The sequence below is a fragment of the Diceros bicornis genome, chromosome 26 (assembly GCF_020826845.1).
Source record: "Diceros bicornis minor isolate mBicDic1 chromosome 26, mDicBic1.mat.cur, whole genome shotgun sequence".
In the NCBI taxonomy this organism is placed as follows: Eukaryota; Metazoa; Chordata; class Mammalia; order Perissodactyla; family Rhinocerotidae; genus Diceros; species Diceros bicornis.
This window is the reverse complement of record NC_080765.1, coordinates 31,308,060-31,335,745: the sequence shown is the minus strand read 5'-3', so window position 1 is coordinate 31,335,745 and position 27,686 is coordinate 31,308,060. Positions and strand designations below refer to the sequence as shown.

General features: G+C 44.1%; 1 pseudogene; it reads right to left on the bottom strand.

Moving 5' to 3' along the window:
* Window positions 1-3,415: 3,415 nt before the first annotated feature.
* Window positions 3,416-27,686, bottom strand: part of LOC131422583 (acyl-coenzyme A synthetase ACSM1, mitochondrial-like) — a 41,658-nt pseudogene continuing 17,387 nt past the window's right edge.

Below are 27,686 nucleotides of genomic sequence, written 5' to 3'. Positions count from 1 at the left end.
CAAGTTTCCTGACTTGAAGGAGCAAGTCCTCTTCATCAGAAGGATCCTGTAATATGGGCAATATTTTTGAAGCCTTTGGTTCAACTTTAATTTGTAAATTTTACATCTTTTGGTAACCCTTCATTTTGATAAAGTGCCATAAAGCACTGGATATAGGGGATTTCTTCTCATTTCTTGGTTCTTTTGCAAAATATTATCTAATTATAATGTGGTGTTGAAATTTAGGGTTCCATTTTTTGGCCACTTTTCCTCATCTTCCAATGAATATTGTGGCCAGGTCGTATTGCAGAAAAAGATTAACTGCTTTCAGGTCAATGAGGAATGCCTGAAAACCTTCCAGTTCTGGAGGATGGAGCCTAGTGGGCTCTCCTCTGGGGTAGAGTTTGCCCCCCTCATATTCTGGACTCCTTTCTTATGATCTGTTTCCAACTTCCTAGGGGCAGTCTATAGTAATTAGTGGTGACACAGATGCCACAAGATCTTGCCCAGATGATATGTTGGACTCTGTTGGCCTGGAACCAAACACACACTGACCAAGGGTGACAATCTGGGTGCTCGAGTGGGTCTGGGCAATTGAGTTGGGGGTGCTGAGTAGGCAGGGTACTGTAGGATTCACTAATCCCTTCAAAGGCTAGACAGTCCCACAGGAGGGGACTGGCTAGGAGCTCTAGATAGCCCTGGCTGGAGTGTAAAAGTTCTGATTGAATTTCCTTTTTTAAGACAAAAAAGAAGATTAATAGCAAGAAACACCTGTGGGTTGGTCAGAGCTTCCAAAAGAAGGTCCTCTGTGTTGGTGATCAAATCATGCAACAGGATGATAAGACAGACCAGTTCATCCCACTGAGATCTAAGGATGTGGTCTGGGAGAGAAAAGGAGACTGGCAGGAATTCCTTAGCAGAGAAAAAAGAGAAAGCAGACAGGTTGGATGTGGGGTCCTCCCTAGAAATCACTGATAGAGGAGACAGGAAAAGAAAAAGGGATTTTGGAGTCCAGAATGTCAGAAAGGCAGAGGAAGTAAGATCAGTGCTGGGCGTCCCCGGTCACACAAACACAGACACAACACAAACACACAAGAGGCTCAAATTCAGTGACCTCTGGAGGGAACTCCAACCCACACCTTATCAGCTCTGATACAACTAGGCAACAGAAGGATGGCTCCCATCCCCTGGGCCTTGCAATCCCGGACCTGACTAGTCAACAGACTTCGAGAGACAACTTAAAGAAATGGCTCTTATAGCTATGCCATGGGCTTGGTGCTACTTGCCTCCGTTGGGAGATCCTCCGAGCAAGGCACTCGGCGTGGCTGCTGGGTCTCCCGATGGGGCAGCAATGTCAAGCCGGCGGCACAAGCGCCAGGAAGGGAGCCCCCTAGTGAGGCCCAATCCCCGTCCCCCAGTAGCGTGAACGGGTTAGCGTGGGTGAGCTGCCACTGCCCACTGCTCCATCCATTGGAGAGCAGGGTGGCTGGAGGATGTATTTATATGAGAAGTTTATTTAATATTTAATCTTTAATTAATATTTAAAAGGGAAGTTTTGTCATCATATAGAGGCAGGTATTAGCTGGCAGAGGTGCTGTCTCAAAACATGTTCTCCCAGACATCGCGTGCTATGCTAATAATGCCTAGTCTCCTCCTAGGGCAGAGATTCTAGTATTAAGATGCAGAAAAGGGTATTTTCTGGTCATCTTCAGGTCATCTGTGCAGGTGAAGCCCTTGCAGTCGGGCTTGCTCTGGTTCAGGCTGGTTGATGCTTGTCTCTCTTCCTGACGTAGTTCTGAAAAACAAGCTTGAGAGGGTGTTAAGCACCTTTAAACTTCCTTCGAGCTGCTTAGGGAATGCACTGGTGACACCAGGGCTGTCTGTTTGTCTTATGGGCTGAGGTGGGGAGTGAGGGTCTGAGAGTGTGCATGTTTGGGTGTGTAAATCTGCGTTATGGACCTGAGAGTCTGAGTTTCTGTGTGTGAGTATATCAATTGTGGATGTGAGTTTTCCACTGTGTGGCACTCTCTGTGTCTCTCAGTATGCATTTGTGTGTCTGTGTCTGTATCTCTGAACGAACGTATGTTGCCTGTGCAAATCTCTGTGTGTCTCTGGGCATGTGTGTCCTTGCTGGATCATCTATGGGTGTCTGTTTTATATCTCTGTGTGTGCTGGTTGTGTGTGTGAATTCCCCGCCCCTTTGTGTGTTCCTGATTGTATCTGTGCATGTGTGTGTGTCTGTGTTCTGTGTGTGTGTGTCCACTGTGTGTAGGGTCTGCCCTGTGGGGCTGTCTCATGTGGCCCTGAGTGTGTGTGTCTGTGTTCTCAGGGGTCGTTGCCTGTGTCTGCAGTGTGAGTCTGTGTGTGAGCCTGTCCATGAGCCCTATGCCTGAGTCCCCAGGTGAGATGGGGGTGATTTTGTGCCTGTGTTTCTAGGTGCTTGTGGTGTCTTATTTCCCTGTGAGTGTGTGTTTGTGAACCCCAGAAATGGGCAGCTGCAGAGGGGATCTCTCCAAGGGTGACCCAGTGGTGGGTGAGAAGGAGAGAATATGTGCTTGTCCCACCCCCAGGCCTGGCCCCTCTGCCCCTGCTCCTCCCAGCCTCTGATTTTCCCCCCAGTGGTCCCATCTCGGGCCCCAAGGATAGATGGAGTAAAGGATCAGTTCACAGGATTCCAGACCAGGGGGTTCAAGAGGGCTCTTGACAGCAGGAGGGGGTTATAGAATGTGGGGGAGGGGTGTGTGGGGAGGACACTGGGCGCCTGGGAAAGGGCTGGGGGAGTCCTGGGCCCTGGGGAGAGAAGAGCGGGTGGGCGCAGATGGGGGAAAGCTGAGGAGTGAAAGCCCCTGGGTATGAATGAGGGACTGGGTGCCTCTGGAGAGATCTGGAAGAGTCCTACGGGACTCCTGGGTTCCCAGAGAGCAGGTCCCTCACTCACCCATGCGGGACCTAGGCTGGGACCTAGGAGAGGCTGGTGCCTGGGGCTGCTCGGAGCATCTCTCTGGACCTCTGTGTCCTGGCCATGTAGTGGGTGCACAGGGCCACGCAGGAAGCTGGGGCCAGCAGGGAGAATCAGGCCCTGGGCTCTCTCTGATGGAGACTGGGGAGAATTACAGAGGGACTGCACTTAGCACAGGTTCATCCACAGAATTAATGCACAACACAGGCACACCATTGATGTTCATATTCGTATTTCATTACCTCCAGCCCCAATCTGTGTGCTCATCTGGGCAATCCAGAAGGAATAGGAGACTTGGAGGAAGAAGAGTGACTGATATTAATTTGAAAGAAATAAAAATGCTGAAATATTGGCACTCCTGATACCCTTCCAAATCAACTCTCTCAACACCCCCATCCTCACCCTCGCCATATGGGGAAACTGAGGTGGCCAGGGATTTGCCCAAAGTCACACAGTGGTTTCTGAGTTTATTGATGGTCACAGCTGACCCAACTCCTTTTTCCGAAGTTCACTCCTTTTACTCTTGCCAGTGACGGTTTTGGGCAGCTCTGGGACAAACTCCACCTGGTTGAGCAGAAAGAAAATCCATCCTGACTTAGTCCCGCCGTCACTTCCTACCAGTCCCCTTCCCCTCCTTTGCCCCTGTACAGTCCCCCCAGACAGGCTGGCACCATGTGGTGGCCTTAAGGGGGCCCACCAAGGATGCCAGGTTCTCCTCCTGACCCCCTGAAGTTGGATGCAGCCCCGGAACAGGCTTTGACCAGTGAAATGTGAGTGGGAGGGAAGTGTGCCACCTCTAACAGAAGAGCTGGGAACCACTGAGCCTGGCCGCCAGCTCTGTCCATCTCTTACGGCACCTGGCAGATACCTGTATGGTGGCTGCTCCGTTATCCTGGTCCCGAGATGAGGGGGTGTGGAGCAGAGGCCCTAGGAGAGCCTGGACATGGTGAACATGTGACATGAGCAAGGAAGACACCTTCCTTGTTATAAGCCGCTAAGACTTTGGGGGCTCTTTGTTACCCACAGTAACATCTAGCCCATCCTGCCTGCTGCGTACCCTCTGTTCTCCTCTCTGTGAGGCCACAGAGACTGATGTTAGAAGCAGGAACTCCATTGTCAGATACACAGGGGTTTGAGTTCCTGCTCTGCTTTTTATTAACTCTAATCTCAGGCAATTTACTGGGAGTCTCTGAGCCTCAGCTCCTCTCTGTGAAGCAGAGTGGTGAGACCATCTCAGGCTGTGGGGATGATGAAATGAAATAGTAATGCGTGTGCAACACTGAGTCCAGGGACCGGCCCACATGGCACGTGTTCACTAGACGTGAGCTCTACAGCTTTCTATCTGGATGGATTGTCAACGCTCAGACGACGGAGCAAAGCACTATCACAAAAGAAGGAAATGCGGACTTCCCACGCATGTATCCGTTCAAACTCTTTTAAATTAATAGGATAATATCATGTACATTCTTTCATTGCCTGCTTTTTTCTCTTAATAATACATTATTGCCATATTTTAATATTAAAAATAAAAGATCTGCAATATCATTTTAAATTACAGGATAATATTAAATTTCATGAATAACAATCATTTCTCTATTGTTGGACATTTACGTAGTTTGCACACAGCATTGAAAACAGATGAAGTAGAATAAAAAATATCACAATGTATTGCATGTTGTAAGGATAAATATCATTTTATTAATTTTTGTTCGTTATGTATGTGTATATATTGAGTTGCAATATAGAATGTATTTCTTAGCATGAATTCTGTTTAAAAAGTTTGGAAGCTGCTGATTTGGATTTCTTTCTCAACTTTTGAAAGATTTTAAATACCCTTCTTGGATATCTTTGGGCACGTGTCTGATTTTTTTTCTTTAGGTTAACATGCCAGCAATGGATTCCTTTTGGGTTTCTGCCACAGGTTCCTTCTGAGTAAGTTGGCTCCACCCCACCCCTACGCCAGTTGTTTCTTCCGAAGAGAAAAGTGCTAATTCTACTGGCTGTTGAAGCTTCAGCCCAGCCGCCCGAAGAGACTCGGGCAGCGGAGCGCCAGGACGGCTCAGGGGGACCAGCCCCGTCCACCCGCCTCACTCACCTTCCTCGGGTACTTGTACGGGGCCGTCACTGACTTCACGTGCTGCTGCAGCTCCTTGGTGAGCTGGTCCCTGTCCCGGGACAGGAACTGTGGGGCCAGGACAATAAAGGCCTTCACCACCTGCCGTGCAGAACCAGAGCGGAGGCTCAGGGTGAGCGCCAGTGAATTGTCTAGTTTACAAAGTGAATATATATTTAATGAGCGAAAAAAAACAAGCTTGACACTTGAGCTTTTGGAAAAGGACAGACCAGGTTCTAGTCCCAATACTCCAGTCTCCACTCTATGATTGGAAAGTTACTCAACCTCTCTCACCCTCAATTTCATTCCCTGCGAAATGGGGACAGTACGGGTTCATTCCTCACTGGGTTTATGTCAAGATTCCATGAGATAATAGATGTAAAACACGAAGTTAGTTTAAGTTTATTATTTTTTCTATCAGTATTATCATCCTCATCATTTTTACTATTGTTGTATGTATACTTTGTGCCGAGAACTTTGTGGGTATTTAATAATTGTTGGTAATTTATTATTCTTAGGTTATTATTTATGTCCCCACTTAATTGCACAGGGCCTTGCACATAGTAGGTGCCCAGTAAACACCTGTTGAATCAATGAATGTACGCTCTGGAGACAGATTGCTTAGATTCCCGTTCTGGCTCCCCCACTGTGTCATCTGGGCAACTTAATAACTTCTTTAGGCCCCTGTTTCCTTATCTATAAAAGGGTATAATGAGAGTCCTGAACTCTTTAGGTTACTGGGGGGATAAACGAGCAGGCACATAATAAGAGCTCATTAAATGTTAGATGTCAGCAGCAGCATTTTCAGTCACAGAAGAGGCCACAGTGCCCCCTGGTGACCACATAGTGTAAGTGCACACACACACCAACTGCGCCCTCTCTCCACCCTAGGTCCTGGGTAGACATGGCCTGGAAGTTTCCCCTGCACCTGCCTCCCCAGTGCCCACACACAGACACGATGACCCCCTCACCTCCCCTCGAATCGGGTCCGGGCTGCTCACCACAGCTGACTCAGCCACTGCTGGATGCTCGGCCAGGGCATTCTCCACCTCTGTTGGCCCGATGCGATACCTGCAGGATCAAAGTTCCTTCTCTGATTCTGAGCAGATACCAGGGCTGGGGTGACCAAGCCCTCAGATCTCATGTTCTGGAGGATCGTATCTTCCCTTGGCACTTGACAGAGGGAAACTGTCACAGGGGGTCAGAGGCCTGTGACAGGCTGTGTAGTGGGACCACTGCAGGAAGACCTGGACGCTCCATGCTAAGAAATACAAGGCACAGATGCTCTCTTCTCACTCACTGCCTCTGGTAGGAGGAGAGGGAGAGCTCCGTCCTCCCAGAGCTCTGCGGCCTGGCTTCAGGAGCTTCCTCCAGCATGGAACCTCTTGGAATCCTCAAACTTGATTTTAAACATTCATGAAAATTCTCCACCCTCTTCCCCACTATGTCAGCATTTGTTTTAGAAATTACAAAATAAAACAAACTCAATTTCTCCAAAATAACCAAGAGAACTTGTTACTTGTGTCATTTTTTCCCTTAAATCATGTAAGAGTTAGAGACAACAGATTGGGAGCCAGACCACATTGGTTCGAATCTGGGCTGCAACCTGTACTGTCTTTGAAACTTTAGGAAACTTACTTCACTGGTCAGTGACTCAGTTTTCTCCTGTGTAAAATGGGCATGATGATAACATTTACTGGGTTATACAAAACACTGAGGAGAGTGCTTTCACCTAGTAAGCACTCCATAAAGGTTAGCTATTATCATCATTATTATTATTATTTTCTGTGACATGTTGTGCCCCATCAGAGGAGCACAGAGAATAATTTCCTCCCACCAATAGGGGTCAAAGCAAGGTCTCCCTTCTCATCCCATCCCTCCTCTTAAAATTGCATGGTGTCTTATTATGGTTGTTCTTCCAGACCTTCCTGAACTTCATTTTGACTATTTCTTCCGGATGCAGGGGTTGGGGGAGGTGCGCAGACACCCCCGGGCCAGGGCCCTGTAGACATGGCTCTGTTCAGAATTAGGCTGAGGGTCCCATGACCAATACATGGAGAAACGTCTGGGCCAGCTAGATCCCACCAGGCGTGTGAGGGTGACACCTCCCGGCTCAGGGTCAGCCACACCTACCCAGAGGCATTGATGACATCATCGCCCCTCCCCAGGAACCAGATGTGGCCCTCTGCATCCATGGTTGCTCTGTCCCCAGTGCTGTAAAAGTCCCCACACTCCACTTCGGCTGTCCTCACCGGGTCATCCTGTAAAGAGAACAGCACCCCTCTGTGGAGAAGGCAGCGAGTCTAGAGACGAAGAGCCACAACCTGGGGCTCGGATCTGGGTCTGAATCCTCCTTGTCACGCCACCTGGCACCTGGCAAGTTTTGTCATCTCGCAGAGTCTATTTTCTTTACACGCAAACACTCAATGCACTCTACTGCTGAGTTAGTGGGCAATGTTACGCCAATTTCAAGGATAATTTTTTAAAATAACGCCTCGCTTTTGTGTGGCTCTCCAGCAGAGTACGATTTCCTAGACCACGAACTCCGTGTATTTGATTCACTGTGAGAAGCTCAGCATTCACACACTGCCTGGACAGACGGGAGGTGTCAATCAACATTTGCTGAATGAATTTTCTCCCCAAACACCACCTCATTTGATCCCCACAGGAAGCCTGTGAGGCTGGTATTACTTTAATTACACTTTGATTTTAGGATAATGGCAGATTTGCATGCAAGTTGTAAGAAATGATACAGAGCGATCCCGTGTGCCCTTTACCCAGTTTCTCCCGACGGTAACATCTTCCAACACTACGCAGTTCAACATCACAACCAGGATACTGACATTGACGCAATCCACCGATCTTACTCAGATTTCCCCAGTTTTTCACTTGTACTCATTTGTGTGCGTGTGTGTGTGTGTGTGTGTGTGTGTGTGAGTGCATTTAGTACAGTGCAATTTTATCACACGTGTAGGTTTGTGTATCCACCGCCACAGTCAAGAGACAGAACAGTCCCGTCATCACCAGGAGCTCTCATGTTGCTTTTATACCCACGTCCACCTCCCTCCTCCTCCTTCTCCTCCTTCCTCTCCATCCTTAACCCCTTGGCAATGCCTAAGCTAGTCTCCATTTTTATAATTTTGCCATTTTAAGAAAGTTACATAAGTGAAATCATATAGTATGTAACCTTTGGGAATGGCTCTTTTTTATTATCTCATTCAGTGTACCTCTCTGGAGATTCATCCAGGTTGGTGTGTTCATCAATAGTTCAATGCTGTTATTGCTGAACAGTATTTCATGTTATGAATGAACCACAGTTTGTTTACCCATTCACCCAGTGAAGGGCATCTGAGTTGTTTCCAGTTTTTAGAGATTATGAATAAAGCCACTATGAACATTTGTGTACAGGTTTTATGTGAGGCTGGCATTTTTTATAGCCCATGTTACAGAAGAAGAAACTGATGCTCAGAGAGGCACAAGAGGCACAATCACTTGCTCGAAGTCACTCAGCTGGTCAGTGGAAGCACTGGTATTTGAATTTAATTCTTGCTCTACAGCCTATGCACTTGACCGCTTACCAATGTGTTGGGATCTTCCCTGTTGTGGGACTTGACATAATTTTAAGAGGTTCCAGAAAAAAAACATATAAAAAATGTTGAATCACATCCATTTTAGACTCTCTTCCAATTGTTCTGATTTGGCTCCGACACGTTTTAAAAAGCTCTGGAACTACCGGTAAGTTTCAAGATCAGAGCATTTAGCAGGAACAGGATGAAATTAAAATTTGAGCAAATGTTTTGTTTGTATTATAGTTATGGTTATAATTGCCTTCTGCTTTTGGCAAGTGATACGGTTTTCCACTTGTGATACCAGATCAACTTTTTTTTGTGTGTGTGTGAGGAGATCAGCCCTGAGCTAACATCCGCCAATTCTCCTCTTTTTTTTTGCTGAGGAAGACGGCCCTGGGCTAACATCTGTGCCTATCTTCCTCCACTTTATATGGGACGCCGCCACAGCATGGCCTACCAAGCAGTGCGTCGGTGCACGCCCGGGATCCGAACCAGCAAACCCCGGGCCGCCGCAGCGGAGCGCGCGCACTTAACCGCTTGCGCCACCGGGCCGGCCCCCCAGATTAACTTTTTTTTTTTAAACAAATGTTTTAAAGTAAAATAATAAGTGGATTTAGAGAGAAAAATTAAGTAAGTGATAATATAGATGGTGCACAGATAAGGTAAAAAATAGTGGATGTGGACACAGATGACTGAAATTTAGGAAACACTGCGCAAGGGGTACAGCAAAGTCACACCCCCATTCATGCACCACTTGAACTGCTGTCCAGCTCAGTGTGCTGGGTGTTGATACAGTTGGCCTGACACACCCCTGTGGACACACCTTCCAGGAGGAAATGAACTCTCTTGATGCCAATCATCTGAGGTAGGGTCAGAGACTGGAGCCTGGACGATGGGACTCACAAATCCAGGGAAGGAATCATGCTCCCAGGGCCAAAGAAAAGCTCCTGAATGGTAGGGGCACAGTATCCCATCTACCACACAGACGTGGGCAGAGTCCACACAGAAAGCCAAGTGGGTACTTAACCTTGGCTGCTTTTAAAAACTGCTGTGGGGGTTCTGGCCCTGTGGCATAGTGGTTAAGTTCGCATGCTCCACTTCGGCGGCCCAGGTTCCTGGGTTCGGATCCCGAGCACGGACCTACACCACTCCTAAAGCCATGCTGTGGTGGTGACCCACATACAAATTAGAGGAATCCTGGCACAGATGTTAGCTCAGGGCCAATCTTCTTCACCAAAGAAAAAAAAAGCTATTGGGGAGTGATGTAAAGAAAATGGCCTACTAGGAAGCTGTGAGCTCTTGTTCCCCTACAAAACATCAAAAACAATCAAGCAAGCAAACAAACTACCAGGAGCTGTCTGAGCTGTCTTTGTAGGAGCTCTGGAAGAGTCAAAGGTTTGCAACAACCTTGGAAATACCCAATCAAGAAAAGCCACCTTCAAAATGGTAGGGAAGTTTCATGCCATTTTCACTCACCCTCGCCCCACCTTTCCCCAGCATGGCAGATTTGGTCTTGAGTAGACAGCAGCCAGGTTCCCAGTGCCCCTGCTCCCACCAGAGGGAGCAGAGCAGATCTTATTTGCAAATTATTGTGTAATCTGTTCTAAGCTGTCTGGGGACACCTGAAGGGCTGATGCAAGGCCCTCATTTCACACGACTCAGAATGCAGACGGGAAGAGCAGCAGGCACTGCTCATAAAAGCTACACGGTGGACTACAACTAAAGACGCCTGAGATGAGAGACTGTGGGGGAGATATACAGTAGACCATCAAGGTCTGGGGGAGAAGCTAGGGTAGACTTTCCAGGAAATTGAGATATTCAAGACAGCTGTGAACATGCGGGATTTAGAAAGCCATCACACGCCCAGGCAAGACGCATGCTCAGAACGTCCTGAGAAGACCTGAAGCTTCCACCTCAGGCTGATCCCCAGGCTCAGAGCAAGGCTGGCCAAGTTGTGGGGAGTTCCTCACACACAGCCGGTCTGCACAGTGGTCATTCTCGTTGTTGTTGATGTTTGTGCTTGTTTGTTTGAGCTCCTGGCACTCAAGGAAATCTCTGTCAAAAGATTAGCTGAAGGCATTGCTGGGAAGATGGCAGCATAGGAAGGCTCTGAACTCACCTCGTCCCACCGATGCAACAAATTTACAACTACCTGTGGAACCTCTGAGAGAGAACTGGAAACTGGATAAAAAGAACCCCCACAACAAGGGACAACACTGACAGAGGTGGAAGAGGCAGAAATACCTTTCTGCTGAGGAAAAAACCCTATTCTAGCTGCAGCACTTCACGGCTGGGAACAATCTTAAGGTATGAAGCTTTTCCTGGAGGAACAGTAGGTCTGAGCAGGAGAGCTATGCCACAATAACCAGCCTTTGAATTCAGCACAACAGAGATGATTGTCATAATACCTGGCTTTGCTTGCTATTAAAACCCATGGGGAATACCTCCAGAAGAGGTATGGAACATGAGAGAAAGAAAAGCTTTCTCTTAAAGGCCCCACGCACAAATTCACCATTCCAGAAACCAACAAAAAATCACCAGAAAGAAAGGTGCATAGTTCTTTGGTAACAGAGACTCACTTGATAAGCTCTGAGTATGTCTAAGAGAGGCAGAAGGCAGCTGGGCCACATCCCCAGGGACTAAGTCACTGGTGGCAGCCATCGCTGTGACCTACTACAGGCATGCCGACACAGATGCTGGCAGATGCCATTGGAGTTCTTCCCCTGGTGTGTTAGCCCAAGGGTTTGCCCTGCCCACTAGAGCACTGATTTAATCCAACTAAGCCAGGGTAGGCAGCCTGCGCTAGGGACTGGCCCCACCCGCCAGCAAGCCCAGGGAACTTGTGGACCTGCATAGGTGGCGTGTGTGGGACCTCTTCAGTGGGGTGAGTGTGTCTGCTTCAGTGGGGTAGGGTGTATGCACAGGGCAGGACTGCACTGGCTGGGTGTGTGGGCCTGCAAGTGCTGGGGCTTGTCAGCTGCAGCAGACTTGTGCCACTGGCCTCCTTAAACAGCCACCCAGGAAATCTGTCCCACCTTCCAATGCCTGAAATGATTGTGTGTTGCCATGCCTAGGGCCGGCCCCACCCAGCTGCACTCCTGAGAGAGCTGACAACAGCATCACGTCCTAGAGGCCTGTGGCAATTGTGAGCCCCAGAGCCTAGCAACCAGTCACGCTGGGGGCTCACTTAACAGCAAAACAGCAGCAGATGTGTGCTATTAGACCTTGCAGCCAGTTATGCTGGGGTTCTCCTTCCCCATAAAGTGACTAAAGTGACTGTAGCAGCTGCATACAGCTGAGCCTTACAACCAGCTGGCCTTGGGGTCAGCCTAGCCTACCCATGCACCTGCAGCAAGAGCAACCCCACCACAACAGAAAGGCACATGTAGCCCATGCAGGGGACACTCCTGGAACACTTGGAACTGGTGAGGAGAGGGAAGCACATTGCTGGGCCCCATAAGGTACCCTTATATAAGGCCACATCTCCAAGATTGGGAGATATAGCTAATCTACCTAATACTTAGATATAAGCATAAAGAAGTAGGCAAAATGAGGAGACAAAGGAATAGGTTCCAATTAAGGGAACAGGACAAATCCTCAGAAAAAGAACTAAACAAAACAGAGATAAATAATCTACCTGAAAAAGAGTTCAAACAAAATGTCATAAGGATGCTCACTGATCTTGGAAGAAGAATAGATGAACACAGTGAGAACTTCAACAGAGAATTGGAAAATATAAAAAAAAAATCAGAACTGAAGAATACAATGATAGAAATGAAAAAATCACTAGAGGGAATCAAGAGCAGAGTAGATGACACAGAAAAATGGATCAGTGTGCTGGAGGAAAGAGTAGAGGAAATCACCCAAGCTGAACAGAAAAAAGAATTAAAAACAGTGAGGACAGTCTAAGGGACATCTGGGACAACATCAAGCATACTCACATCCATATTATAGGTGTCCCAGATGGAGAAGAGAGAGACAAAAGGGAAGAGAACTCTTTTGAAGAAATGGTAGCTGAAAACTTCCCTAACCTAAGGAAGGAAACAGACATCCAGGTACAGGAAGCACAGAGACCACCAAACAAGATAACCCGAAGAGGCCCACACCAAGACACATTTTAATTAAAATGTCAAGAATTAAAGATAAAGAGAGAATCCTAAAAGCTGCAAGAGAAAGGAAACAAGTTACATACAAGGAAACCCTATAAGGCTATCAGCTGACTTCTCAGCAGAAACCTTACAGGCTAGAAGGGAGTGGCACGATATATTCAAAGTGCTGAAAGGGAAAAACCTACAGCCAAGAATACTCTACGCAGTAAGGTTATCATTCAGAATGGAAGGAGAGATAAAGAGTTTTCCAGACAAGAAAAGCTAAAGTAGTTTATCACCAATAAACTGGCCTTACAAGAATGTTAAAGGGGCTTATTTAAGTGGAACAGAAAAGACCACAAATAAGAATAAAATAATTATCAAAGAAAAACAATCACCGGTAAAGACAAATATACAGTAAATGTATCAGATCATATAAAGCTAATATGAAGGTCAAAAGACAAAAGTACTACAATTATCTATTTCCATGATAAGAGGTTAAGAGATAGACACACGCAAAAAAGAGGTTAAATATGATATCAAAAACATAAAATGTGGGGGAGGGAGTAAAAGTGTAGGGCTTTTAGTAAGAAGTCAAATTTAAGAGACCATCAACTTAATATAGATTGCTGTTTACATAGGTTATGATACATGAATGCCATGGTAATCACAAAAGAGAAACCTATAATAAACACACAAAAAATTAAGAGAAAGAAACCCAAACATAACACTAAAGAGAGCCAACAAATCACAAGGGAAGAGAGCAACAGAAGAAAGGAACAGAGAAAAACACCCAGAAAAAAGTAACAAAACAGCAATAAGTACATACTTATCAACAACGACTTTAAATGTCAATGAACTAAATGCTCCAATCAAAAGACAGAGGGTGGCTGAATGGATAAAAAAACAAGACCCATATATATGCTGCATATAAGAGACACACTTCAGACCTACAGACACTCACAAACTGAAAGTGAAGGGATGGGAAGAGATGTTCCATGCAAATGGCAATGAAGAGAAAGTTGGGGTAGCATACTTATATCAGAAAAAATAGACTTTAAAACAAAAACTGTAACAAGAGACAAAGAAGGGCACTATGTATTAATAAAGGAAACAATCCAACAAGAGGATATAACACCTGTAAATATCCATGCACTCAACATAGGAGCACCTAAATATATAAAGCAATTATTAACAGACATAAAAGGAGAAATAGACAGTAACACAATAATAGTAGGGGACTTTAACATTCAACTTATATCAATGAATAGATCATCCAAACAGAAGATCAATAAGGAAACAGTGGCCTTAAATGACACATCAGACCAGATGGACTTAGTAGATACATACAGACCATTCCATCCAAAAACCAGAGAATACACGTTCTTTTGAAATGCACATGGAACATTCTCCAGGATAGATCACATATTAGGCCACAAAACCAGTCTCAACAAATTTAACAAGACTGAAATAATACCAAGCATCTTTTCTGACCACAATGATATGAAACTAGAAATCAACTACAAGAAGAAACTAGAAAAGCCACAAACATGTGGATATTAAACAAAATGCTACTGAACAACAATTGGGTCAATGAAGAAATCAAAGGAGAAATCAAAAAACACCTGGAGAGAAATGAAATGAAAATATGACATACCAAAATTTATGGGATATGGCAAAAGCAGTACTAAGAGGGAAGTTTATAGCAATACAGGCCTACCTCAAAAAACAAGCAAAATCTCAAATAAACAATCTAACAGTGCACCTAAAGGACTAGAAAAAGAAGAACAAACAAGGCCCAAAATCAGTAGAAGGAAGGAAATAATAAAAATCAGAGTGGAAATAAATGAAATAGAGACAAAAAATAGAAAAAAATCAATGAAACTAAGAGCTGGTTCTTTGAAAAGATAAACAAAATTGACAAACCTTTAGCTAGACTCATCAAGAAAAAAAGAGAGAAGGCTGAAATAAAATCAGAAATGAAAGAGGAGAAATTACAGCAGACATCTCAGAAATATAAAGGATTATAAGAGAATACTATGAAAAGCTGTACTCCAACAAATTGGATAATCTAGAAGAAATGGATGAATTCTTAGAATCACACAACCTACCAAAACTGAACCAAGAAGAAATAGAATTTGAACAGACCAATCATCAGTAAGGAGATCGAAACAGCAATCAAAAACCTCCCAAAAGATAAAAGCCCAGGACCAGAGGGCTTCTCTGGTGAAATCTACCAAATATTCAGAGAATACTTAATACATATCCTTCTCAAACTCTTTCGAAAAATTGAAGAAGAGGGAAAGCTTCCTAACTCACTCTATGAGGCCAACGTTACCCTAATACCAAAAGCAGACAAGGACAACACAAAAAAAAGAAAATTACAGGCCAATATCGCTGATGAACATAGATGCAAAAATCCTCAACAAAATACTAGCATATCAAATGCAACAATACATTAAAAAGATCATACACTATTATGAAGTGGGATTTATTCCAGGGATGCAGGGATGGTTCAACGTCCACAAATCAATCGACATGATACATCACATTAACAAAATGAAGAATAAAAATCACATGAGCTCTCAATAGATGCAGAGAAAGCATTTGACGAGATCCAGCATCCATTTATGATAAAAACTCTGAATAAAATGAGTATAGAAGGAAAGCACCTCAACATAATAAAAGCCATGTATGACAAACCCACAACTAATATCATCCTCAATGGTGAAAAACTGAAAGCTATCCCTCTAAGAACAGGAACCAGACAAGGATGCCCACTTTCACCACTCCTGTTTAACATAGTATTGGAAGTTCTTACCAGAGCAATCAGAAATAAAAATCAGAATGAAAAAGAAATAAAAGGGATCCAAATTGGAAAGGAAGAGGTAAAACTGTCCCTATTTGCAGGTGACATGATTTTATATATAGAAAACCCTAAAGGATCCACCAAAAAACTATTAGAAACAATAAATGAATACAGTCAAGTTGCAGGATACAAAATCAACATAGAAAAATCAGTTGCATTTCTACACACTAACAACAAAATAGCAGAAATAGAAATTAAGAACACAATCCCATTTACAATCACAGCAAAAAGAATAAAATAACTGGGAACAAATTTAACCGAAGAGGTGAAAGACCTATACACTGAAAACTAGAAAACATTGTTGAAAGAAATCAAAGACACTATGAAACAGAAAGCTATTCCTTGTTCTTGGATTGGAAGAATTAAAATAGTTAAAATGTCCATACTTCCTAAAGCATTCTACAGACTCAATGCAACTCCTATCAAAGTCCCAATGACATTTTTCACAGAAATAGAACAAAGAATCCTAAAATTTATATGGAACAATAAAAGACTCCATGAAACCAAAGGAATCCTGAGAAAAAGGACAAAGCTGGAGGCATCACACTCCTTGATTTCAAAATATACTACAAAAGTATGGTAATCAAAGCAGCATGGTACTGGCACAAAATCAAACACACAGAACAGTGGAACAGAATCAAGAGCCCAGGAATAAACCCACACATCTATGGGCAGATAATTTTCTATGAAGGAGCCAAAAGCATACAATGGAGAAAGGAAAGTCTCTTCAATAAATGGTGTTGAGTAAACTGGGCAGTCACATGCAAAAGAATGAAAGTAGACCATTGTCTTAAACCACACAAAAATTAACTTACAATGGATAAAAGACTTGAATGCAAGACCTCTGAAACCATAAAACTTCTAGAAGAAAACATAAGCAGTACGCTCTTCAACATTGATCTTAGCAGCATCTTTTCAAATACCATGTCTACTCAGGCAAGGGAAACAATAGAAAAAATAAACAAATGGGACTACATCAGACTAAAAAGCTTCTGCATAGCAAAGGAAATCATCAACAAAATGAAAAGACAACATAACAATTGGGAGAAGATATTTGCAAACCATACATCTGATGAGGGGTAATATCCAAAATATATAAAGAACTCATACATCTCAACAACAAAGAAACAAACAACCCAATTAAAAAATGGGCAAAAGATCTGAACAGACATTTTTCCAAAGAAGATATATAGACGGCCAATAGGCATACAAAAAGATGTTCAACATCACTAATTATTAGGGAAATGGAAATCAAAACTACAATGAGATATCACCTCTTGCGTGTCAGAATGGCTATAATTAACAAGACAAGGAATAACAAGTGTTGGAGAGGATGTGAGGAAAAGGGAACATTCAGACACTGCTGGTGGGAATGTAAACTGGTGCAGCCACTATGGAAAACACTATGGAGATGCCTCAAAAAATAAGAATAGAACTACCATATGATCCAGATATTCCACTTCTGGGTATTTATCCAAAGAACATGAAAACACAAATGCGTAAAGACATATGCACCACTATGTTAATTGCAGCATTATTCGCAATAGCCAAGAATTGGAAACAACCTAAGTGCCCATCAACAGATGAATGGCTAAAGAAGATGTGGTACATATACATAGCAGAATACTACCCAGCTATAAAAAAAGTGAAATCTTACCATTTGTGGCAACATGCATGGACCTTGAGGGTATTATGCTAAGTGAAATAAGTCATATGGAAAAGTCAAATACCATATGATTTTATTCATAAGTAGAAGATAAACACAATAACAACAACAAAAAAAAAACACATAGATACAGAGATTAAATTGGTGTTTACCAGAGGGGAGGCGGGGAGGAGGAGGGCAAATGGAGTGGTAGATCACATGTGTATGATGATGGATGGTAGTTAGTCTTTGGGTGGTGAACAGGATGTAGTCTACACAGAAACTGAAATATAATGATGTACACCTGAAATTTATGTAATGTTATAAGCCAGTGTTACCTCAATAAAAAAAAACGAAATAAAGTGAATAGATATGAAGAAAAAAGAAGCTACTTTGAGCATTGCTTTGAGCAGTGTTCTTTTTTTGAATGCCAGCGATAACCATCTTATAATACATGTAGTGTAGTGTTTACCAAGACTGGTAATAGCAATGTTTCTAACAAGCTACTTAAGAGCTGCATTCAGGAAAGTGTTCTTTCAGTGAATGAAAGTGCTACCCATTCTGTACTGCACATAGGGAAGGGTTTAACAAGACTTCTACTAAAGACGTTTCTAACAAAGGTGTACTTGCAAACTGAGTACAGGACACTTTTTTCAATAAATGGAGATGATACCGATTCTTGTAATGCATGTAGTGAAGTGATTAAGACTTGTAATAAAGATGTTTCTAAAAAACTGAAAACAAAACAAAAAACAGAAAAAACATTAGCTGGATATGACCTAAAGGAACAGAAACTTCAGTGATCACACATGACAAACAATAGTCTTTGCAAAAAGAACCTAGAAAAATCTCAAAACAAAGAACTACTATAGGCTTCAACAGTCAGAAAAAAAAAATCAGCTACTTCAACCCCTGGAGAAGTGGGGGAATCTGATTTCCAGAGTTACCACGTTATAATGGTGAAAGGTTCAATTTTCAACTAAAAAATCACGAGGTGTACAAAGAAAGAGGAAATGCAGCTCATTCAAAAGAATGAAATTGATTGACAGAAACCATTCCTGAGAAAGCCCAGACATCAGACCTAGCAGGCAAATAATTTAAATCAAATGTAAATATGCTCAAATAGCTCATAAAAAAAATGGACAAAACTAAAGGAAGTAAGGAAAATGATATATGGACAAGATGAGAATACCAACAAAGAGAAAGAAATTATAAAAAGGAACCAAATAAAAATTCTGGAGCTGAAAAGTACAATAACTGAAATAAAAAATTCACTAGTGGGTTTCAACAACATATTTGTACTGGTATGAGAAAGAATCAGAGAGTTGAAGATAGAACAATTTGTTTCTTTCCTGTTAATCTGTCTCATGTCAATTTAATTCTTAGACCAGCCAGAAGAACCTACAGTACTTACACAAACCTAAATGGTATAGCCTACTACACACCTAGGCTATAAGGTATTCATCTTATGGGACCAGTGCCGTGTATGTGGTCCATCGTTGACCAAAACGTCATCATGTGGTGCGTGACTGTAAAGAGCTCCTATAACTCAACAACAAAAAAACCCAACAATCCAATTAAAACATGAGCAAAAAACCTGAATAGACAATTCTCCAGAGAAGATATACAAATGGCCAACAAGAACATGAGAAAGATGCTCAACATCACTAGCTATTAGGGAAACGCAAATTAAAGCCACATTGAAATACCACTTCACACCCATTAGGACGGCTATTAACAAAAAATCAGAAAATCACAAGTCTTGGCAAGGATATGGAGAAATTGGAACCCTTGTCCACTGCTGATGGGAACATAAAATGGTGCAGCCCCTGTGGGAAATGGTTCCTCAAAAAGTTAAACATAGAATTACCATATGATCACAAACAGTAGAAATAACCCAAATGTCCATCAAGAGATTACTGAATATACCAAATGTGCTATATACATACAATGTAATATTATTCAGCCTTAAAAAAGAATGACATTTTGTTACATGTTACAACATGGATGAAACTTGAAAACATTGTGCTAAGTGAAATAAGCCAGACACAAAAGGACAAATATTGTTTGATTCCTCTTATATGGGGTACATAAAATAGGCAAATTCACAAAGACAAAAAGTAGATTAAAGGTTTCCAGGTGCTGGAGAGAGAAGGAGAGGGAAATTATTGTTTAATGGGATCAGAGTTTCTGGTTGGGAGGGTGAAAATTTTATGCACATGCATAGTGCTGATGCTTGCACAATATTGTGAATTTACTCAACGCCACTGAATTGTATGCTCAAAACGGTGAAAATGGTAAATTTTATGTTATATATATTTTACCTCAAAAAAAAGAAAACAAAAAGCAAACAAATCTCAATGGAAGAGTGACAGCGTCTCATTGTCATGAGAGCATGCGAAATGGGAGACATAGATGTGGGCATATGTGAGGACATCTTTGCAAAATAAAATATGTCACGTCCAATTAAAAAAAAATGTCATTGCTCTGGACCACCCCGTTCAATTTAACCAGCATCTCTGTGGTTGGAGCCAAGCACTAATATATTTTTTTAAAATCTCCTCAAGTGATTCTAACATGCAGGTATGGTTGGGAACCACTGATCTAGCCACATGTAACTCTGCGTTTATTTTCTCTTTTATCCAAACTTAAAGTTGTGCTGCTGAGAATTAAGGCTAGGGCCTGCATGCTTCCTTTTGAGCAATAGTATCACAAGAGGCCCCACGGAGGCCATCGTGTGAGGACAACAGTAGCACCAAGAGACCTCCAGTGTCTGTGACTTTGGAGAAAGGAGATGGAGTCTGAGATGAATTTCAGGGTCTCTCCACCCTTCCATGGCCAATCTTGGGAGCTAAGAATTTCCTCTTACTGGCTACTACTAATCTGGGAAGGCTAGGGTTTGTCAGATTAAGAGTTTCAGCAGGTTACCTTATAGCCTATCACAGTTTTCTATAACCCCTCATTTCTCATTTAGAGTTTGGGGCCAAAACCCCTATTCATTGGTTTGAATTTTAGACCTGCCATAGTGACATGGGGAAGACACCTCTTCCAATCTGTAGTTTCTTTCTCTGTAAAGTGGGGATAATGGTGCCTCCTGGAGGCTCAGCAAGGTTAACAGATTTGTTCTCACCCTGTTGGTAAGTGGGATGACAGGATTTGAACACAGTCAAAGCCTGCATCCTTAACCACAGGAGATCACTGGACCACAAGTCTGGTGGTTCTGAAGCCAGGCTTCTTTCTATCCCATCAGTCAGCCCATAAGTGCCAGATGGGTTAGGACAGGAAGGAATGTGAGAACACACAGTGAGCTTGAGACTAATTAGAATAGGTTTCACTGAGCTGGAGGGAATAAAGAGATGTGAAGTCTCAGGGTGCAGAGTTGAGCCCACTCCCTTATCACCTCCACAGCCCCCTGCAGGGACTCTTGGGGCCTGGCTGAGGGCAGACGGGGTGCCCTTACCTGGTAGTACATGAAGAGGCCTATGGGCCTGGTGGGCTTGATCCTGATGCCAATGTTTCCTTCAGTGTTGGGCGGTAGGACACTGCCCTTGTCATCAATGATCTAGAGCAAAAGCCCTGTGAATACCGAGCTACAGGGCTCCCCCAACACTCCTGCCCCGTCCCAGCACTGCTGGCGTATTCATGTGACACCAGCGGGGATACCTGGGGGAGGAGCCCTGTCAGAAAATAGAATAAAGTGTCAAAAGTCTTTGAAATCAGCAAATGGTGAAACCCAAGTCACGGGTCTATTTGTTTCATGGATATATAGACATGGCAAACGTGCCTTCAGGTTAGAAAACATGGGTCAGGAGAATCTGAAAGCACCAGCTGGTGGAGAGAGCTGCCAGGGCTACCTCCAGGGCCTCTTTTCCCATCCACTCTGGGGGCCTCTAGCTGTCAGGGTGAACTGCATCCATGCTCGGAATACTACAGTTCTCAAATGAAACCTCCACAGGAAACTGGAGGAAAAACGGGAGGAGAGGAGGAAGGACAACTGGTGGGCACCGCTGGTGTCACACAATGGTCCACACTGAGTCCTAACTGCTCCCTGCCACTGCCTTTAGGATCAGACCTGGATGTCGAAGGGTGGGATGGCCTTCCCCATGGAACCCGGCTTGATCGTCACTCCCCGGAGGTTGCCACAAGTTATTCCCTGTTCAAAAAAGAAAGAGAATTGGGGCTGACCAAAGAATCCAGGCTGATCACAGAGTAGCAAGAATCACACACAGCATCCCTGCTCATGATGTCATTTGATGATGCTCAAAGAGCCCTTGTGGGGAAGCTAGAAGGTCTGGATGCTAGGCTCAAGGCAATGACCCAACTCTATTCAGCAGACATTCACTGCGCCTGTCATGGGCTGGGCCCGTGTCAGCTGCTGGGGCTGCAGGGTCCAGTGGGGGAGGCCGAGAGAGAAGCAAAGGGGTGTGCCTGGGGCTGTGGGCATGTGATGTGGGGTCTGGAAGGCATGCTGTTTGCCAGGCATGTGTCCACTTGCCAGGGGAAGGCCATGAGTCTGCTTAACAAACATTTCCTCAGGGCTGTTGAACAGCGATAGGAACGTTGCCTCAACTACTTCTCAGAGCTGTGTTGAGATTATTCAGATTGGTCATGGTGTCCCCTCTGCCACCACTGCCCCACCCCCATTTATCCTCCTGATGAACCTTACTCCTCCTTTATGGTTCTCTGAAATATTCTTTCTAAAGCTAACTGCTTTACAATCAGGCCAGGGCTTGAATTTTGACTCCGCTACTCACTAGCTGTGTGCCAATCAATCCCCCTGGATCTCCTCCTCTGTAATTATCACAGGGGGTAATTATCACACTGACCTCTCAGAGTCCATGTGAGTGTATGGGAAACCCCTTCACACAGTACTGGGCACACACCAAGTTAGCTCAATAAACGACTACTACTAGCTATTACTCAGGCCCCAGAAAAGTCATGGGGAGATTCTTCTTCTGTAGTATTTTCTGCCACGCATCTATTGTAGCCAACCGGGCATTACAGTTACTCTTGCTTGTCTGTTCCCTCAGTGGATAGCGAGCATTCTGAGACTAGAGATTGCCCCGTTCATCTCTGCACTCCCAGCATCTAGCACAGCACCTACCTACAAACAGCAAGGAAAACAGTAGCTGCAATGTGAACACGTCTGGGGTTGGACAGTGGCCAGCACTTTATATACTTCCTTTCAGTGACTTGATCACAGCCCGGCAAGACAGGCATTGCGGTTTCCATTTTGGAGATGGGGAGGCTGGGACTCTGGAAAGTTCAATGATATGCTAAGTCTTGAAGCCTGTAATTGGCAAGGCTGAGACTTGAACTGGGGTCTGAGCTCCTGGGAGAGGAAGCTCTTGCCCCTCTGCTGTGTCGCTGCTCAACTACAGGCACATGGAAAATGTTGCACAGATGAGTGAGTAGGTGTGACAGTGCTTGGAGAAATAAAACATGAGCCAGGTGTAAGGGAGTATTCTGTTGTTGCAAATAGTTAATGCAAAGGGACTGGGGCCATGAGTGTCGTGTAGTTCATGGGTGAGTGCAGTTCTCACCTTACCCTCCTCCTTGTCCAAATAACAAACATTGCATCACATTGCATGTGAGCCATGCAAGGACAGCCAGAGTCTTAATATTTCTCAGGCCTGGAAGCAGAACAATTAACTCATTATTTAAAATTATTTTGCAAAAAATTTACAGACAAGTATGTGAATTGAGACCAGAACGCCATTTTGCTACAGGTCCTGAGATGGCAGTCATCCCTCTGTCAGCCACAGGGATGATGGAGAGTGGGGGGAGGGGCTCTGTCCAGCCTCAGAAGTGGGTGCAGAATGTGTTGGAAGAGAGATACCCGCCCACACTGTCACTGATAAAGTCCTTGAGGTTCAAGACGGGCATGATTCTCTGGACGCCCTGCCCACCTGGCTGCTGCTCAGTGATGCTCTGTGGGATCACACTCGGTGTGTGTGTTTGCACACATGCACACACAGAAGGTCTCTGCTCCCTCCTCCACTCCTGCTAGTGTCCCACAATCAAACCTGTGTGCTGTCCTCATAAACACCCAGAAATGAACTTCTGGGGCCAGCTCTGCCTTCCCCTGTGGTTGCTGCCTTAGGACGGGATGGTGAAGAGGGCAGGACATGTGGGTGGTGGTTTCCACGTTACTGGAGAGACCCTCCTATCCTCTCGTCCCTCCTGGACTCCCCTGAGCTAATAATCACAGGGACAGTGGCACCATGTCCCTAGACCCCTTTTTAAGTTTTTGTCCAATAGTTTTCAGCACACCGGTCTCTTGACAAATCAAGGAGCTGTGAATTGTCTTTCTGCAAATCAACTTGGGGTAAATTAGCCTAGAACCTGGAGCCTCCCATTGGCTTCCATCAACGCTGGGGGGCCTCCACACACACTCATGGCATAATTCAGCTCATCTGCTGGGCTCAGTGGCTGAGCACATCCTGCCTGGCCCAGAAGGGACCATCCACCTACCGTCTCTGACTGTCCGTAGACCTGGTGGAGCAGAACCCCTGTCTGTCTTCTCCACTGCTCTTGCTCTTCAGGCAGCAGGGCCTCCCCGCCAGCACAGCTGTGCTCCAGGGTGGGGAACCTGAGACTTAGGGGAAGGCAAGGTGTCAACAGAGCCTCGGGTCAGGCCTTGGACCCTTTGCCCCACGCCCAGGGCGTTAAGAGCTCACAGCGTTGTCATCCGGATCCTTCACCCTCCTGCTTCCTCACTTTCTTACTTGCCTTCTGGGCAACTTACTGATGGTCAAGGCCATCAGGTGAGTGGAAGTCACTCACTTCCTGTTAGTCCCTGTTAACTCTTCTGGCAGAGGGTGGGTGGTGGTGATGAGGCTAATTGGTTAAATAAGGGAGGTTAGGATTAAATTTTGATATTGATGTAACAAGAGGGTGAAAAATGTGTTTATCAGACCTTGTCTTAAGAAGCATTCTATGCGGCTAAGAGGGATATTTTCATAAACCATAAAGAGGTGAGGGATAAGGCCCCAGGGACATGCTAGAATGGCAATAGAACTGTACTGCCCTCTATGGAGAGTGGGGTTATGTGAACTGAAGGGTTTTTGTGTTCCTGAGGGGAGAATGCAAGTTAGGGGTTGGAAATGAATTGCTCATGACATCAAGGAAGGTTGGGCTGAGTGTAGGAAGAGGGAGGAGGAGGGACATAGGTAACAGCCCTGAGGGAAGGAATTTCAGAGAGAACAGAAGAGTCTGCTGTGAACATTTGTAGCAGTTTGCTAGGTACCTTATGTGATGTAAATCCTCTCCTGCGTTTTCCCATGAAATTTTCTATAAATAACACAAAAACAATCACAAAATAATGATGGAGTCCCTGAAGGAAATGAGAGAAGTGATTGAGGTCTGACTAGTGCTGGCACGGGGCTGAGCCATGCCAGCTCTTGGGGATGAAGGAGGTGGCAGACGTCTGGTTCACCTTTCCACCCTTGTCACCCTCTCCTGGTACATAGAGTCAGGAGTGACGGACAGGAGGGCTGGTCTCATTGAGGGTGTCTTCCTCATTCTTCTGGATCTTTATCCAAGCAGATAAAGTGGGCAGAGTTTCCAATGGAGTCGTTAGTTATGCCCTGGGTGGATTTTTACTGGGTTTGGACAAAGGTCATCATCTGAGGAATGTTGCAAAAAGTAACTGTAATATGAGCTTTGAAATACAGATGGAAACAGAATCCAGCCAGAATGAGGCTTCATGAATAAAATCAAGCTGTCTTTCAGAGTTAGCTTTGTAAGGGTAGTCATTGAACTCCTTAGTATTTTAACTCTTACGTCTAAAACATGCTAGGTCTGATTTTTGAAGTAGCCATTTCAATTTCACAGTCTCTAAAAGATGCATAAATGCCCATAAGGTTCAAAGAGCAGATTTCAGTTTAGCTAAAAATTAATCTACAAACGCAGTGAAATGCAAAAATAAAACTACACATCCATCAGATTGGCAAAAATTAAAAACTCTGACAATAACAAATATTGCCAAGGATGTGGAACAATGGCCATTTTCCTACCCTGCTGGTGGGAGCATAAATTGGTTCAATACTTTGGAAAATAGGGTGGTAGGGTGCGGTGTCAGTGTGACCCAGCAATTCCTCTCCCGGAAAAGCCCTACAGAAATGTGTGCTTAGATGCCCCAGGGTGCACGTGCAAGAATTCAGTGCAGCATCAATCACCGATAGTCCAAATTGTAAACTACCCAGATGTCCATTAATGGTAGAACTGATAAAAAATGGGGAATATTCATAAAATGGAATATTATACAGCAATGGAAATTAATTACAGCAATATGCAGCAACATGGACACATCTTAGAAACAGAATGTTGAAAAAAGAAGCCAGGTGTTACAGAATGATGTGATTACATAAAATTCAAAAGCAAGTAAAATAGAATAATTTGTTTAGGGTTAGTTCCTTACGAAGTTAACTATAAGGGAGGGGAAGGAAGGAAACACCATAAAAACCAAGACATTGGATTCCTTTAGGGAAGATGGAGAGGTGAGAGGAGGTCTTTGGGATCCTGGCAATGCTCTATTTTTATGATGTGGGTGATTGTTTATACAGGTGTTTTATTTTCAATACTTAATTATTCTGTAAATTTATGTCATGTGTTTGTTTTTTCACAATAAAAATGTTTAAAAAAGAATAAACCCACAATGATGCAAACCTCACTGAATGTTTCACTTACATATCTGAGTCCTGATTTAATGAACTAATTAGACTGATAATCCTGATAATTATAAACACCACTTACCACATGCACACACACACATGTGCACACACGCCCCCACACACACTACCCTCAAAGAATCAGAGTTAAAAACAGTCAGATCGTGGTGCATTGGATTCCTTAAAATCCTACCCAAAGATGGTTATTATCAGCCACAGCCATTTCTGCCATACCTGGTTAAATTCTGCTGCAGAATCAATCGAAATACAGATGTGCAGCAAGGCACTGGGTGATGGGGTATTTGAAGAGCGTCTAGAAAGTGAAGAGAGAAGGAATTTTATTTTTATAGTTAAGATTAAAAATATCAGCCAATTATTAGCATTTTAATTCTGATCCCTCCTCTTCGGAAGCCCATTTATTCATTTGTTAAGTCTTTCAATATACATACATTAAGCATGAATTTTGTACGTGGCATTTGTCAGGTACTGTTGGGGAACACAAGAAGAGTAAGATAAAGTCCAAATCTGGTGGAGAGTGGGTACTAATAGAGGAGATGAAACAGGACTCAAACGATAAGGCAGAAGTTGGGAGATGTCATAAGAGAGATTTGAAGAAAGTTCTGAGAGAACATAGCAGAGGGAAACATTCCTTCTGAAGAGCTGGTCCAGGAGCATCAATGGAACAGGTGGCATTTAGTTGGGGCATTTAAAAAATGGATACAGTGTCTACAGGCAAGGAATGGGGGAGGGTCTTGAAGATAGAAGGAATAGTTTCAGGAGCTGAAGAAACATTGAAGCAAAGTTAAATAATATGATTTATTTAGACATATGGGAGAGGAAAAAGAAGTAAATTTAAGAAGACTGGGATTAGTTGGAGCCAGATTATTTAGGGTCTAAAATGTCTGTTTTTCAACATTGTTTAGCTAGAGGTGGGAGTCCTTCAGAATTTTGGATCTGGGTGGAGATATGCTGGGAGAGCCAGGAACACTAAAGGGAAGAGAATGTGGGTTTGGGGGCCTGCCTGGCCTGAATTCAAATCCTGTTACTTCACTTCTCTGCAACTCTGTTTCCTCATCTGTAAAGTGGGAATATCCATATCTTCCGTATAGAACCACAATGGGCACTTAGGGGAGGTCTGCCTCCACCCTCTGTCCCTCTCGTTCTGAGTCTAAATCTCTGGCTTTTACTTCTGCAACATCTCACATTCATATTCTCTTTGAAAAAATTTTTTTAGTTCTATTATTACTTCCCAGTCTCACTAAAGAATACCTCTCCATGCCCTGGTTCTACTCCACTCCAGCCACGTTGGTGTCTGTAACCCCGACCCAGGCATAGAGCATTGGATCTGTGACCTGGTGACAGACAACTGACTTAAACTGGGCCACTCAGCTTCTAGTTGGTCTGCCCTGGTCATCTGGAAAGGGAGAATATCAACCTGGGAAAGCTGTGGCCGCCATGTTTGGTTCAGCGCATGTCCAGAAGCAAAAGTATGTCAGCAGATAGAAAGAAGGGAGCAGATAGAGAAAAGCAGGGAGGAGACGCAGAAGCTGCCTCGATTCCCGGTGTCTTTCTGGTTCCTGTTCCAGACCCTTGTCAGGCTCAGCCTCTACTCCTCTCTTCCAGCATCATGGCATGTCCCGATGTCCTCCCTCCGTATGTTCCTTTTGCCATTAAGCTACTTTGAAGTGAGTTTCTGGTACTTGCACCCATGGGAGTGTTGCTTCGTACATAAGGATCAGAGATAGTGGGTGTTAGGGGTCTTGCCCAGCGCCTGGTGCTTACTAAGTCCTCA